Source organism: Microcaecilia unicolor, chromosome 9, assembly GCF_901765095.1.
Source record: "Microcaecilia unicolor chromosome 9, aMicUni1.1, whole genome shotgun sequence".
In the NCBI taxonomy this organism is placed as follows: domain Eukaryota; kingdom Metazoa; phylum Chordata; class Amphibia; order Gymnophiona; family Siphonopidae; genus Microcaecilia; species Microcaecilia unicolor.
The window spans coordinates 142,841,136-142,855,663 of record NC_044039.1 but is presented as its reverse complement, the minus strand read 5'-3'; the positions used below and the strand labels follow the sequence as shown (position 1 = coordinate 142,855,663).

At 41.3% G+C, this 14,528-nt stretch overlaps 1 protein-coding gene across 2 annotated transcripts in view; it reads right to left on the bottom strand.

Annotated features, from left to right (window-relative positions):
- Positions 1-11,463, bottom strand: part of SNAP23 (synaptosome associated protein 23) — a 90,673-nt gene extending 79,210 nt beyond the window's left edge. Inside the window, exon 1 of one of the 2 annotated variants that reach the window (XM_030214466.1) lies at positions 11,345-11,463. The gene's annotated coding sequence lies outside the window, so the exon portion shown is untranslated. Of the gene's footprint in view, positions 1-11,054; positions 11,160-11,344 lie in introns of those variants that run through there. The other variant, XM_030214465.1, reaches the window with a different exon arrangement.
- Between the last annotated feature and the right edge of the window lie 3,065 nt (positions 11,464-14,528).

The following is a 14,528-nucleotide window of genomic DNA, read 5'->3' as shown; positions in this document are numbered from 1 at the left end:
TGTCCCGTGGTCAGCGACCCACCTGGCACCACCGCCCAGCGAACCAGCTGGCCCCAAAGCCCCCTCCAGGCACCTGCGCGCTGTGTGATGCGGGTCCCGTCTCTGAACCATGGCCGCCGAGGGGCAGAGGGAAATCGCGTGTGGTCATGGACTGTGCTCCGCCCTTGTCGTCATCACGTTCTGACGCGAGGGCGGGGCACAGGACGCCTCAAAGTTCCAGTTTTGAGCCATGGGCAAAAATGATATCTCTGGCGCCTCACACTTCCGGCTTGTAGGCTTCATTTAGAACGTTGAGGTCGCGAATTATGTCCGGAAGGGGCGTGGCTGAGGGCGGGTCTATGAGTGACAGTGAGTGGTGCATGAGTGAGAGTGAGTGAGCTGACAGCCTAGCCTTCACTGTTTCCCTCCCACAGAGTGAGCTTCAGAATGTTTTCCAGGTGAGAATTCTTAATATAGATCTTGTTAATATAAACAATAATAACGATGATGAAGACAGAAGAGAATGGCACAGATCCCTGCAACATACCAGGCTACTAACAATGCTAGCGCATTTCATTCGATCCCAGTTACCAACATAATAAGCTAGATATTCAACATAAGGCGATCATGTGCCTTCTCCTATGTACTCTATATTATTCAATGCAGAAAATGTGAAGGATGCTCTACTGTGAGAGAGCCCAAAGGTTAAAAATGAACATAAATTTATACATCATAGAACAAGCAAGAAGGACTTCTGGGAGGAACTTTTTTTTTTTTTTACGATTAGACCACTGCATTAATGACCTTATGATCAGGATGTTCAAGCAGAACTACAGAAAAAAAGCCAGGAATGTAAAACAGTTGAAGGGAAGGGGATCAAATACTTTAGAATGGACATGGACTAAGACAAGTGACTCACTACCAGAAATAAATCTATTGTTGCTCTGTCACATCACTTCCTGCCCTCTCCATATTTTCACTTCTCTCTTCCTTTGTATTTTGATTCACTTATTTTTCTGGCAGTGTCATGCCTTGCTCTGACCTACTTGTTCTATTTGGGCCTCAGGAAGGAAGCATTTACTCCTCCCCCCCCCCCAAAAAAAAAAAAAAAAAAACAACTGTTTAGTCCATTTAAAAAATATATATATAGTATTGTAAGCACTCAAGAAGCATACACATAAAAGCATGTTCTTACTGACAGGGAGGAAACTATTTAAGATTTTCAGTTTCAACTCAAACAGCACCACAGGCTCTTAATTGGAGTAAGACTTTTACCAGTGAAACACTGACCCTTAAATTTGTCCGCCCTCCTGCAGCTTAAAATCTTTTACTTATTATTGAGCCTATGATATGAAGAGCACAGAGCTGGAATGTTTTATTTTACAGCTTGTCATACAAACAAATATTCAAATCCTGGTGTTACCTCAGTAACAGAAGCACAAAATCCCTCCTGCCAGATACTGTGGATAAAAAAAACCCCCCTGCAAATATGCAATTCAGAAATTATGTAGCAAAGAGAACCTATGGACAGCAGACCTGCAATATTTTCAGCTGGGGCTGGTGCCAGCAGAATTAGGGACCAGTTATGGGGATTTCAGGTATTCGACTCTGATCACCGTTTCGCACAGATTAAGAAAAGCAATTTTGGGTGGCACACCAATGTATCTTGAAACACTGGCTGAGAACTACTAGACAAATAGTTTATTTTCATTCTGTGGGGGTTTTTCTTTCTGCAGACAGCCTGAACTCATCCTCCTGAAATGTAACACTAGGTGAGTCTATTTCTCATTCTCTAGTATATGACTCCTCAGGTCTCAACACCTTAAAATCTGGAGAACATCCCCCCCCCCCCCCCCCCCCACCCTCCCCGCTCCACTGACAGGATTGTTTCTTCTCTTCTGGACTTCTGCAACAGGATAACAGACATTTTGTTCTCCTTTCCAGCTTCCTTAGCAAACTTTTTCTCCCTTTTGTTAAGCAAGTCCCCATCCTCATAGTACAAAGAAATCCTGGTAACATGCAGAATTCACTCCAGTTTGGTCAATACTTTTTAGTACCAATACAAGAGACTTGCCTGCTACAATCTCCCTTATCTTAACAAGCAGGGAGATCCTGCTTGTTAAGATAAGAACACAAGAACAGCCATACTGGGTTTGACCAATAGTTCATCTAGCCCAGTATCCTGCTTCCAGTAGTGGCCAATCCAGGTGGCAAGTACATACTTGGCAGAAACCTAATTAGTACCACCATTCTATGCTACCAATCCCAGGGCAAGCAGTGGATTCCCCCCCCCCCCCCCCCCCGTGTCTTATCTCATATTTAATCCTTTCAGTACTGTGAACCCCCCCCCCACTAACTGCACAATGATTAAATAGCAGACCTATTTCAACAGCGAGGCACACTAACTGGCAAAAATTGTATCATTCCTACATTGTGATTTTTTTTTTAATCATCCTTTATTTCCCTGCATTCAAGTGGATTAACACAGAAATCATACTACTTCAGTCATGCCTGTGAAGGAAATTCTCAAAATATGCCATTATGCCATGGTAGTATTTCTAAAATAAAAATTGTGTTAGATTTTCCACATACTTAAGTTTTGATTCTGTGATCTGAAGAGTTGCCCTAATCTTGGGTTACTATGGGAACGAGGATAACTTTTCAATGGTTAAGACCCAATAAGTACAAGTTAGTCCAATCTTCTTTCAATTTCCAAACAATTCCTTCTACTTGGTAATCTAAAGAAAAGGGGGGGGGGAGCCTCCACAAACAACTCTTCACCTGTAGCTAATTGGGCAGAAAAAAAAAAAATCAGCTCCAGCACTCTCTCAAATACGGTGATTACATCAGAATAGACTGACAGGCTTAGCATTTTTCCTTAGCAAGCTCCTGTATTATTATATCCACAAATGTTTTCCTCCAAAAACTTGCCCAAGTTACTTTGCAAACTGAGTTATGGTTGTAACCAAAGCTACTGCTACCAGCAAACTATGCCATACTTCTACTGCACAGTAAAAAGAAATCCTTCATCTCAGGATAGCAAATCTAACATTCCTTAAAATGGTGTCTTTTTAGGTTATGTCTGTACGATTGGCACCACCGCCCTTGTCTGATGTAACTTCTGGTTTCCACGAGGGCGGGACACAGGAAGGGAAGGCCAGAAGAGAGGAGATCTGCGACTGCCGCTTCGAATGCAGGGGGCCCAGAGCCAAGGAGGCAGGCAGGTAAGACCGGGGTCTGCAGCGCCAGCAGCCTGATCCCGGCCCCCCCTTGGAGGAATTTTGTCCTCCCTGACCCCCCTCTCGGCGGCCTTGCACCTAGCCTGTCTGGTTTTCATGATATCCACAATGAATGGGCAGGAGATAAATTTTCAGGCCCTGCTTCCATTGTATACACCTATCTCATGCATACTATGAAAACCAGACTGGTCTTGTGTGTCCCGAGGACTGGGTTGAGAACCCCTGCTCTAGGAAAGTGGTTCTCAAACCAGAACAGGAGTTCTCAACCCAGTCATTGGAGCACATCTAACTTGTCAGATTTTCACGATATCCACAATGAATACACAAGAGATAGAGTTGCAAATGTGACTCATGCATTCCTGAAAACCCCACTGGTTTAGTATGTCCTCAGGACTGGGTTGAGAAGCCCTGTCCCAGATCATGTCTCCTTGTTTTGTCTGTAACTGTTCAGCATTTGTATTGTGTAACTGGATCTCTTCTTAAATATCTTTTCCTAATGTCAATTTAGGTAGGGTCTAATCTAATAGGTTTTCTCCACCCATCTTCTCTTTATAGAAAGACTCAAGAGATCTTTCCTCTCCACAGATTCGTAACAAAATACAAAATTAGAGAACCACTAGAATTATGTGCAAACAGAAAGGGGTGTGGTGCCCTGCAACATACCATTCTTCGTGGTCTGGCACACAGCAGTCCCTAGAGAGTCCAACTTACTGTCTTCTAGTGATAATCTTTGTGACAACATAACACTTCCAAAAACAGATCGAGGGAACATGAAGATACTGATATAACCTCATTCCAATCTGAAGCCCAAACAAATTTGTTTAACAAAGTTATTTTCACAATTACTTCTTAGGAACCAAACTAGCGATTAATAATATTTCTTTTCTTTTACAAGAACACACTGATCCAAGATGCTCTACAAAATTCAGCCCCCACCTCCCACCCCTCAAATGTGTCAAGATGATTCTTGTAATAGAACTTTACTATTTTTTGTAGCAGCTCCTCCTTTCTCTGACCCGTTTAAGAAATAATGAGCACTTTCCTGAAAGAAAAGAAAAGAAAAAAAAAGTTGGGGGGGGGGGGGGGGGGGAAAAGGATGGATGTTTACAGCCAGTCTTCAATTCACTCCACTCAAAACTGATTTTCCAAAGAAAAAAAGGCTTCACTCTTAAAACTTCTGACAGTACACTGTGCACCCATCCACACCCTGTCCGCCTCAACATGCGTTACTGTCATCTTACCCAGTCCTACCTCCATCAAAAACAGCATACTGCCAACTTTTTACTTATTGGCACCATTGTTGACCTGAGGAAATATTAGGAATCTTTGTGCTGTCACTAATCTGCTCTTACTCAAAATAAAGAGAGCTTGGAGGTTTTCTCTACCCCACTCTTCCAAAAAGACGCCAATACCTGGAGAGCCTGGCACTGTATTTTTTCAAACAATTGAGATGGCAGGTAAGATTCATGAGACCATAAGACAAGTCATGACAGATCAGAACTAATGGTCCAACAAGACCAGCATTATTCAGAAAGGAAAGGAAAGAACACAGAGATTTCAGCAGATTGCCCACAATGACTCCAAATACCCTTTTCCTGAGTGGTGACTCCTAATACGGAACCCAGCATTGTGTACCAACAGTTATGAAAAACTAAATCTTGTGTGGCACATTGCATGTCATCTGCTATTTAGACGTCTGTTCTGGACGGCAAGGTCCTTCTGCAGTTTCTTAAAGGTCTGTAGTTTCTTAAAATCTGCTAAGTTTTAGTTACTTTGAATATGTTCTGTCACCTACACATTTCTTGCTCACTTTTTCCAGATCATTAATGATTAAGTGCAGGAGGAGCCAGTACAGATCCTATTGAGGAAACAAAACAAAACAAAAACAAAACACACCCCCTTTTCGTTTTCCATATTTTTTTATCTAGTTACCAAACCACAGTAAGATACCACATCCTATCCTGGCTGTTTTAATTCTGAAGACGGACTACTATAACTCTTTATACTCTGGTCTACCACTTAAAATTAGGAGACTTCAAGTGCAGAATACAATCAAGTTATTTGGAAGGAAAATGGTATGACCACGTTACCCCTTTATTCTTGTCTGAAAAATTGGCTTCCGGTAGCTGAATTGTATTCCTTTTAAATTTCTCTTTATTGTCTAGCAAATTTTTCACTCGGGTCCTCCTCTGTTTCTTGCTAATCTCCTTGTTCCATATATGCCAACAAGAACCCTCTGTTCGTCCCAACTTCTTACTATACCTCTCATCGTCATATCTGGATGATAGCATTAGGACAACTTGTTTCAGTGTTGTTGCCCCCTAAGCTATGGAATGAACTTCCCGTTATTATTAGAACAGAGTAATTTCCAAAATTAAAAAAAAAAGGAGACTTTTTTTTCTCAGGTATTTCCCTCGGCCAATTTTGGTTATCCCTGATTTTATTTAGGATTTTTAAATTTTTGTAAACCTCTTAGCTGCCTTTTTGCACCAATTTGTTGTATATCAAGTAATATACGGAACTTGGACTTTTTGACTTCTTCAGGCATCTCCCATAAGGGGCTCTGACAAACATCTGAAAATCTAAATAGACTTGTTAAAGTCGATACAGTTTCTCTCTCTCCTGCAGGGGTCGCTCTTCAGTTCATTAAGTGCTTTATGCACCCATTCAGTTTACATGGAAACTGTCCTGGGAGACAAACCATGTGTTCTATGCACTGAGTTCTCTTTATACCACAAACAGGAGAAGCTCACTACAATAGCCTTTCACAAAGAGGCAATGGATGTATAATACAAACCTGAGTACACCAATGAATACAAGATTTTCCATATCCGTCTCAGATATACAGGACTTTTTTCAAACAGCTATAAAACTGAAACTCACGCTATGATACAACTCAATACTAATAAACAAGAAGTGAGATACTCCAAACCTATCACATAAGTGGCAAAGGAAAAATACATCCCTAGACTTTAATCCCTTGAGCATTTAATGTGTAAAGGGGAGGGAGTGGAGGTCACAAATCCAACTTTTTTTTTTTTTTACAGCTTTAGCAAAGGACATCATGAGTGATACTAACCAAGCTAAACAACTATTAATTGTTCTCTTCCATAACTGCAGAAGGCACGATCTGTACTTTTACAAGTTTAATAACAGAGTGAGAAGACAAAATACCCTCTCGAAAAGTTTAAATAGAGAAAACTGTACAATGCTTTATAAACAAATAGTAGTAAGCACAAGCGACAAGAAAACTTCAAAGTTAAAGAGGCGCTACATTTGTCTGTGTGGAAGAGTCTTTTTACTAATAGCATATTACAAGTAAATACAAACAAACCATCAACCTAGATTAGAAAGCCACCAACAGATTTTCCTTGCTTACTACCACAGAATCTTGTTAAAATTATATTGTAATGTGCATGACGTTATGGTCTTTACAAAAAGATATTTAGTATGCAGGAAGAGAAATCATTCTAGTAACAAATAATTCTTCACCTCATTAGATCACTGGCTTTTATTTATCGAAGGATTGCTTCACCTGTTTGCTTCTTCTTGGGATGGCTAGAGTGCACCATAGATTACTATGCAGTGCAGTTTTGACGTACTAACTTAATACCTGCACTAGCCTATATGACATTCACACATCTCTTATTCTAAACTCCTCCTAAAGATGCACTCTCCCCTCTTCTGTAATGCCAGTGTTCCTATCCCACCCCTTTTCTAGCATTGCCCTGTGGACCTCTCTCTATTCTTACTCCCTGACCAGCATCTCTTGTCTGTGCCCTGTCCCTCCCTCCTTCCTCTCACACCCCTGGTCCAGCATCTCTCCATCTCGCTCCCCTGCCCCTCTTGTGTCCTGGCATAACCTTCTATCCCCATCTGTGGGGTCATCTGCCCTCCCCCAGTCTCTCTCCCCCCTCGTGCTTCCCTTTCTGGCAAATACAGCACCTCTCCGTCTCCCTCCAGCCCCCCCCCCCCCCAAGAGGAGTTCAACATATCTTTCTCCCTCTCCTAATACCTCCTCCTCCCAGCCTACCTCAATTCTAAGCATCGGCAGCCATCAAGACACACTGCTCGAGCAGGTGTCGGAGCCTTCCTTCTGCCAAGTCCCACCCGTAAGGAAGCAGGAAGCTACCTCACAGAAAGTGGACTCAGGGCAGAAGGAAGGCCCCATGCTGGCCAGAGTAGCGTGCTTTGATGACTGCTGCTGCAGACGCTGGCGATCGAGGTAAGATTTAAGGGGGGGGGGGGGGGAGAGATAGTGGATTCGGGATGCTGGAGGTAGGGAGGGGGCCTTCTTGTCTGTGCCGTGAATTCAGAGGGAAGAGAGGGTGCAGGGATGAAAACAGTATCTTCTAGGAGCAAAACCTAGTCACCAGGTCTGATTATTTTTTTTACGTGCCATGGCAGCTTGGCGTATGTCAAGCCCTGTACTATTCCATTTTTCCAGCTGCCCTCCCTCCAACTTTTTGCACCCTTTCTGCCTCTTGGACCAAGGAGAAGCCAAAGGTCTGGCTTCAGGGGAAGCTTATTTGTTCTGGGCTTTAGTCTGGCCTCATTCCTTCACCTGACTAGTGGTATGCAAGGCACTGCCTAAAACAGCAGTATTCTAGTCACTTACATATGTTAGTGGGTACTTTTACACAGAAATTACCTCCTATAGAATACTAACTAGTAGATAATTGCCTTGCTGTGATGGCACATACTTTGGCAGTGGGCAAAGACAGAGTCTGGGCATGAGCATTTACTTCCGCTATAAGACTGGTATAAGTGGTTGCACCTACATGTTTCCATATCTGTCACATGTGCTAGTATTCTGTAAAGAAAAGTAGCTGCCTACTATTCTTTATAGAATAGGCTTAAACAGGCACTATACCAACTGTCTATAGTAGCTGTCCTATAAAAAAATTACAGCCTAGGTGCCAAATTGTAGGTAAGCAAACCCATTTGGAGTTTATGAGCTAACCAGGTTCACAGATACTGTAACAGAGTGGAAAATATATTGCACAATTCCAATGACAGTGTAGGAGAGTGGGGAGAGGAAGGAAGAAACAAAATGTAAAGGGATTTATTTGGCTTTCCCAAATATGTAAGGTCCTTCACCTGCATTTTTTAACAGTAGATATGATTTATTTTTTTAATTTGTCAAGGTAGGTTAATACCGTTCTGTCTGCTGATTCTCTAAATTTCAAGTTGAGGGATCAACTCTGGTAAAGTATGGGCAGTCAAGTGAACAATTACTCTGCATTCTACTACAGGAAATGTAAAATAGATTTTCACTCTAGCTTTTGTGGCCTCTGTGTGACTTTCACAAAGAAAGTTCTCAAAAAAGCCACACATTCTTTTTACACTAAAACATTAAACATCAATTTATTCAGGGGTCCTTTTACAAAGGCACGCTAGCATTTTTAGCACATGCTAAAAATAAGCACACTCTAAATGTTAAGATGCCCATATATTTCTATGGGTGTCTCTAGCGTTTAGCGCGTGCTACTCATTAACGTGCACTAAAAATAACTCTGTGACATCTACTCAAAAACGTTAAAGAAAAATGGAAGAGAATATGCGTATGTACATTAACATATTATTCTATAATTTAGATATAGATGTGTACATGTACACTCTCTGAGACAGCTGATAAGAAACTGATGGCTACCCATAATCGAGAGGTGCTAGCTCAAATAAATGCACCAATCAATAACCCCCCCCCCCCCCCACGTTAAGTTTAAGTGAATTGTTTAGCATTCGTATGCCAAACATTTTAAAGGAAATAACAAAAAATATATTCCACAGATGGACCAAGCCACAAGTGTGTTGAAGTCCAGACCAATGTAGTCAGGAGAAATTCCAGTGTGCACTGTGTATATTCAAGATCTGTTATTCACTTTTTTTTCTCTGATGCAATTTTGAGTGACAAAAGCCTAACAATTCATATTGTTCAAAAAAAAGCCATTTCCTTTTTAAGGTTCTGCATACAAAATAGCATTCACTAAAAGATATGGTGGTGTTGTGGGGGGGGCAATAATTATATTTTTTGTATATGATAAATATGACCTCCCCTTTTTTCTTATGAACACTATTCGTACAGTAATATATGATCACCTACTTGTAAAGCTTTAAAAAAAAGTTTCAGAAAGCACTAGCTCATTTATTAGTTAGTATAGCACTTTATAAACATACAGATTCTGAAGTACATTAAAGTGATTTACTCGCTGGAATAAATTGGTTTATTCCTATTTGAGTAATAAAGTCATACCATTACACTCCTCTGCTTCAGGGTTCATTCTTTGTGTCTATGCATATTGGAGGCTAGTTTTGTATACCATGTGAAATGACAATTTATACACATAATTGGGCTCATAAAATTAGATATCTGAAAGAGCTCAGGGGCCAAGTTTAGGTAGACAACTGGCAGAGTCAAAATTTATACACATTATGTGTGTGTACATTTACACCTTCAATCTAGTAAATTTAAAATGAATTGGAGAAAAGTTTCTTCACTCAACGTGTAATTAAACTCTGGAATTTGTTGCCAGAGAATGTGGTAAAGGTGGTTAGCTTAGCAGACTTTTAAAAAAAGGCTTGGACAGCTTCCTAAAGGAAAAGTCCATAGACGATTGTTAAAATTAACTTGGGGAAAACCCACTGCTTATTTCTGGGATAAGCAGGATAAAATGTATTGCACTTTTTTGGGATCTTGCCAGGTATTTGTGACCTGGATTGGCCACTGTTGGAAACAGGATGCTGGGCTTGATGGCCCTTTGGTCTATCCCAGTATGGCAATACTTACATAGGCTCCTCAGGATTTGTGCTAGTATTTTATAAAGACATAAATACTTGTATGTCTTTGTGAAATAGGACTGAGAAGTGTTTAATCTAGGTGCTCTTTATAGAAACTAGTCTCTAATAATACTTCCACCTATATCAAGGTGAACATCTTTTTGCATAAGTACATAAGTAATGCCACACTGGGAAAGACCAAGGGTCCATCAAGCCCAGAATCCTATCCACGACAGCGGCCAATCCAGGCCAAGGGCACCTGGCAAGCTTCCCACGTACAAACATTCTATACATGTTATTCCTGGAATTGTGGATTTTTCCCAAGTCCATTTAGTAGCGGTTTATGGACTTGTCCTTTAGGAAACCGTCTAACCCCTTTTTAAACTCTGCCAAGCTAACCGCCTTCACCACTTTCTCCGGCAACGAATTTTTATGTATAAAAACAAGACCTTAGCCACAAAACACAAACCATTCAACTTATTATGCATGAAAACAAAACTTTAGCTACAAAACACAAGCCACCAAAGTTTCAACCTATTTTCAGTTTATCAGCTTTAAGGAAAAATCTTAACAGGTAAGTGTTTAGAGACTGAAAAACCTACATTAACCGACTTAAGTTTACATGTATAAAGATGATACCCTTTAAAATAAAAGCACATTTACTACACTGACATGGTCTACTAAATATATTTTGACATAATTTGATTCTTAGTAAAATATCAGAATAGCTATCACCATTTTTTTGCCAACTCTCCCTCCACTATTCAATTATAAAGCTATAAAAAGCTAAACGTCTCTGTCATGTAACAATGGATTTATACATATTTTACTTTGGATTAGATTCGAACAGCAAGTCGTGCGCACATTCACGAGACACATTTGTTTAACATCTGCTTTAGTTATAATTGAAAACCACAGACACACACAAAACCAAAGATACCAAGTCACACGCCGAGCACCCCTCTTCACAGGCATTCGTAGACCGGTCTACCATCTTCCCCTGTCCATGGATCCGGTAGTAGCTCACCCTTAAACACCCTCTCCGCCCACCAAACATACCTGAAATTGCCCAACAAAACCCACAGGTTTCCTTCTCCAGTACCCCGTCCCCTAAGACACAAACTCTCTCTCCCTCTGAGATGTCCCGCCTTGCCGGAAACAGGAAGTAGCGTCAGAAAGAAGCAAGAGAGGAGGGGGGTGGAAGTGAACGCCGGAAAAAAAGAAGAGCTGCGGGGCGATCTCAAGAAAGTTGCTGACCAGGAACGGGGTTTTTTTTTTTTTTTGCGGGAATCCGGCGGGGATGGAAATAGTTCCCGTGGGAGTGTACGAGTTAGTTTCTCAGTAACCACCTATCTTTGTCCAAAACGCCCAAGTACTGCTTCCGCCGCCCGTTAAAAATTCAGCGCAGCCGTACTCCATCTGACTGGGCAAAAGAGAAGGAGGTTGAACAAAACGAGGTGTTTCTATCTAGTCCATGATATCATATGGGCTGAAGCGGAGCTTGGCGCCGTTTTAGTTCACCCAAACATTGAAAACAATAGCAAAAGATTATAAGAAATAACGGACTGCTTATATGCGTGGTCCATCTGTAAAAAGTCTAAACCTGATCTAGTTGGATAGGCAGTGCCTTAAAAGGTGGAGGACAAAGTACTTTTTTTGACAGCTTTTTAATTTATTTGAAAGCTTTCCCATATGTAGATATAGTCAGATATCGTGAAATAAAATCACTAAAACATCTTATTGTAGCTGGTAGAAACATTAGTTATGATGCTTCGTCGTCATCACGCAACATTCTCTGTCTACACTTTCCCAGCAGCAGGAAAGTCAGATATAAACATTTGTTTGCTTCCTTTTTCACATATACCAGTGCTAAGACTTGGAATGAACTGCTGAAGCAATTAAAAGGGATATCAGACCTTCAATTATTTAAGAAGTTCATAAAGACGTTCCTATTTACAAAAGCCTACTCCATATCAAACTCCTCCTTTTGACTCTCCTGTTGTAATTTGAAGTGGGACTCTAACCCAATTGCACTTGTTGGACATTTTTTCCTTCCTATGTCTTTTCTGTGAATTAATCCAAACACTGTCATCCTAAGTTTCTTCCTTTCTTTTATTGTAATCTTTCTTGAACTACTGTACGCCACATTGTGCCTGCGCTTGTGGGAAAATGTGGGATAGAAATGCACTAAAATAAATAAATAAACTGTATTTTGTGCTCATTATTCTACACTGTTCTATCAGAGCTGCCAAGGGGTCCCAATTTTTGAAAGGGAGATTTTAGTACACGCCCCACTCTGCCTTGGCTACGCCCCCTGACACACCTCAATCCCACATCCATTTCAGAAAATATTTTATTTAATAGCCTAATACCCTTTTCAATTAGCTTTCAGAGGCCAAAACCTCCTGTCTCAGGTCAGGACAGTATAATGCTGTTATGGTATCCTCTCCTGACCTGAGGAAGGAAGTGCTGGTCTCCTCCTATCTGGTATGTCTCCTTTGGATTTCTGCACCCCAAGTGCATCACTCTTAATTTTTGACATTAAATTTGAACGCTTCTCTAATTATAGCATAGTTATAACGTAACCTCTATCTTAAATACAATCAAACATCATATCATTTGTATGTAAGGTGGCAGAAACTAAAACACTTATGATATACATTTATTACAAATATATAAAAGAACATCACCCAATCCCAATTTTTCAAAGAAAATATGTGAATATGTATACTTATCTGTGGAAAGATTCTTAAAACAGGTGCATAAGAAAGTATCCCAGACTCTAATTAGATAGAAAATAGCATCCAAAAAAAGGACCCACAAATTCTTAAATTGCAAGAAACTCTTAATTAAAACACTTGCTTGTTTCAAAGTCCACTTTCAACACCACAACATACAGTGGTGGAAATAAGTATTTGATCCCTTGCTGATTTTGTAAGTTTGCCCACTGACAAAGACATGAGCAGCCCATAATTGAAGGGTAGGTTATTGGTAACAGTGAGAGATAGCACATCACAAATTAAATCCGGAAAATCACATTGTGGAAAGTATATGAATTTATTTGCATTCTGCAGAGGGAAATAAGTATTTAATCCCTCTGGCAAACAAGACCTAATACTTGGTGGCAAAACCCTTGTTGGCAAGCACAGCGGTCAGACGTCTTCTGTAGTTGATGATGAGGTTTGCACACATGTCAGGAGGAATTTTGGTCCACTCCTCTTTGCAGATCATGTCTAAATCATTAAGAGTTCTGGGCTGTCGCTTGGCAACTCGCAGCTTCAGCTCCCTCCATAAGTTTTCAATGGGATTAAGGTCTGGTGACTGGCTAGGCCACTCCATGACCCTAATGTGCTTCTTCCTGAGCCACTCCTTTGTTGCCTTGGCTGTATGTTTTGGGTCATTGTCGTGCTGGAAGACCCAGCCACGACCCATTTTTAAGGCCCTGGCGGAGGGAAGGAGGTTGTCACTCAGAATTGTACGGTACATGGCCCCATCCATTCTCCCATTGATGCGGTGAAGTAGTCCTGTGCCCTTAGCAGAGAAACACCCCCAAAACATAACATTTCCACCTCCATGCTTGACAGTGGGGACGGTGTTCTTTGGGTCATAGGCAGCATTTCTCTTCCTCCAAACACGGCGAGTTGAGTTCATGCCAAAGAGCTCAATTTTTGTCTCATCTGACCACAGCACCTTCTCCCAATCACTCTCGGCATCATCCAGGTGTTCACTGGCAAACTTCAGACGGGCCGTCACATGTGCCTTCCGGAGCAGGGGGACCTTGCGGGCACTGCAGGATTGCAATCCGTTATGTCGTAATGTGTTACCAATGGTTTTCGTGGTGACAGTGGTCCCAGCTGCCTTGAGATCATTGACAAGTTCCCCCCTTGTAGTTGTAGGCTGATTTCTAACCTTCCTCATGATCAAGGATACCCCACGAGGTGAGATTTTGCGTGGAGCCCCAGATCTTTGTCGATTGACAGTCATTTTGTACTTCTTCCATTTTCTTACTATGGCACCAACAGTTGTCTCCTTCTCGCCCAGCGTCTTACTGATGGTTTTGTAGCCCATTCCAGCCTTGTGCAGGTGTATGATCTTGTCCCTGACATCCTTAGACAGCTCCTTGCTCTTGGCCATTTTGTAGAGGTTAGAGTCTGACTGATTCACTGAGTCTGTGGACAGGTGTCTTTCATACAGGTGACCATTGCCGACAGCTGTCTGTCATGCAGGTAACGAGTTGATTTGGAGCATCTACCTGGTCTGTAGGGGCCAGATCTCTTACTGGTTGGTGGGGGATCAAATACTTATTTCCCTCTGCAGAATGCAAATAAATTCATATACTTTCCACAATGTGATTTTCCGGATTTAATTTGTGATGTGCTATCTCTCACTGTTACCAATAACCTACCCTTCAATTATGGGCTGCTCATGTCTTTGTCAGTGGGCAAACTTACAAAATCAGCAAGGGATCAAATACTTATTTCCACCACTGTAATTGCTCCCATCTCACTGATAAGTCCAAATAGGTCTATAAAT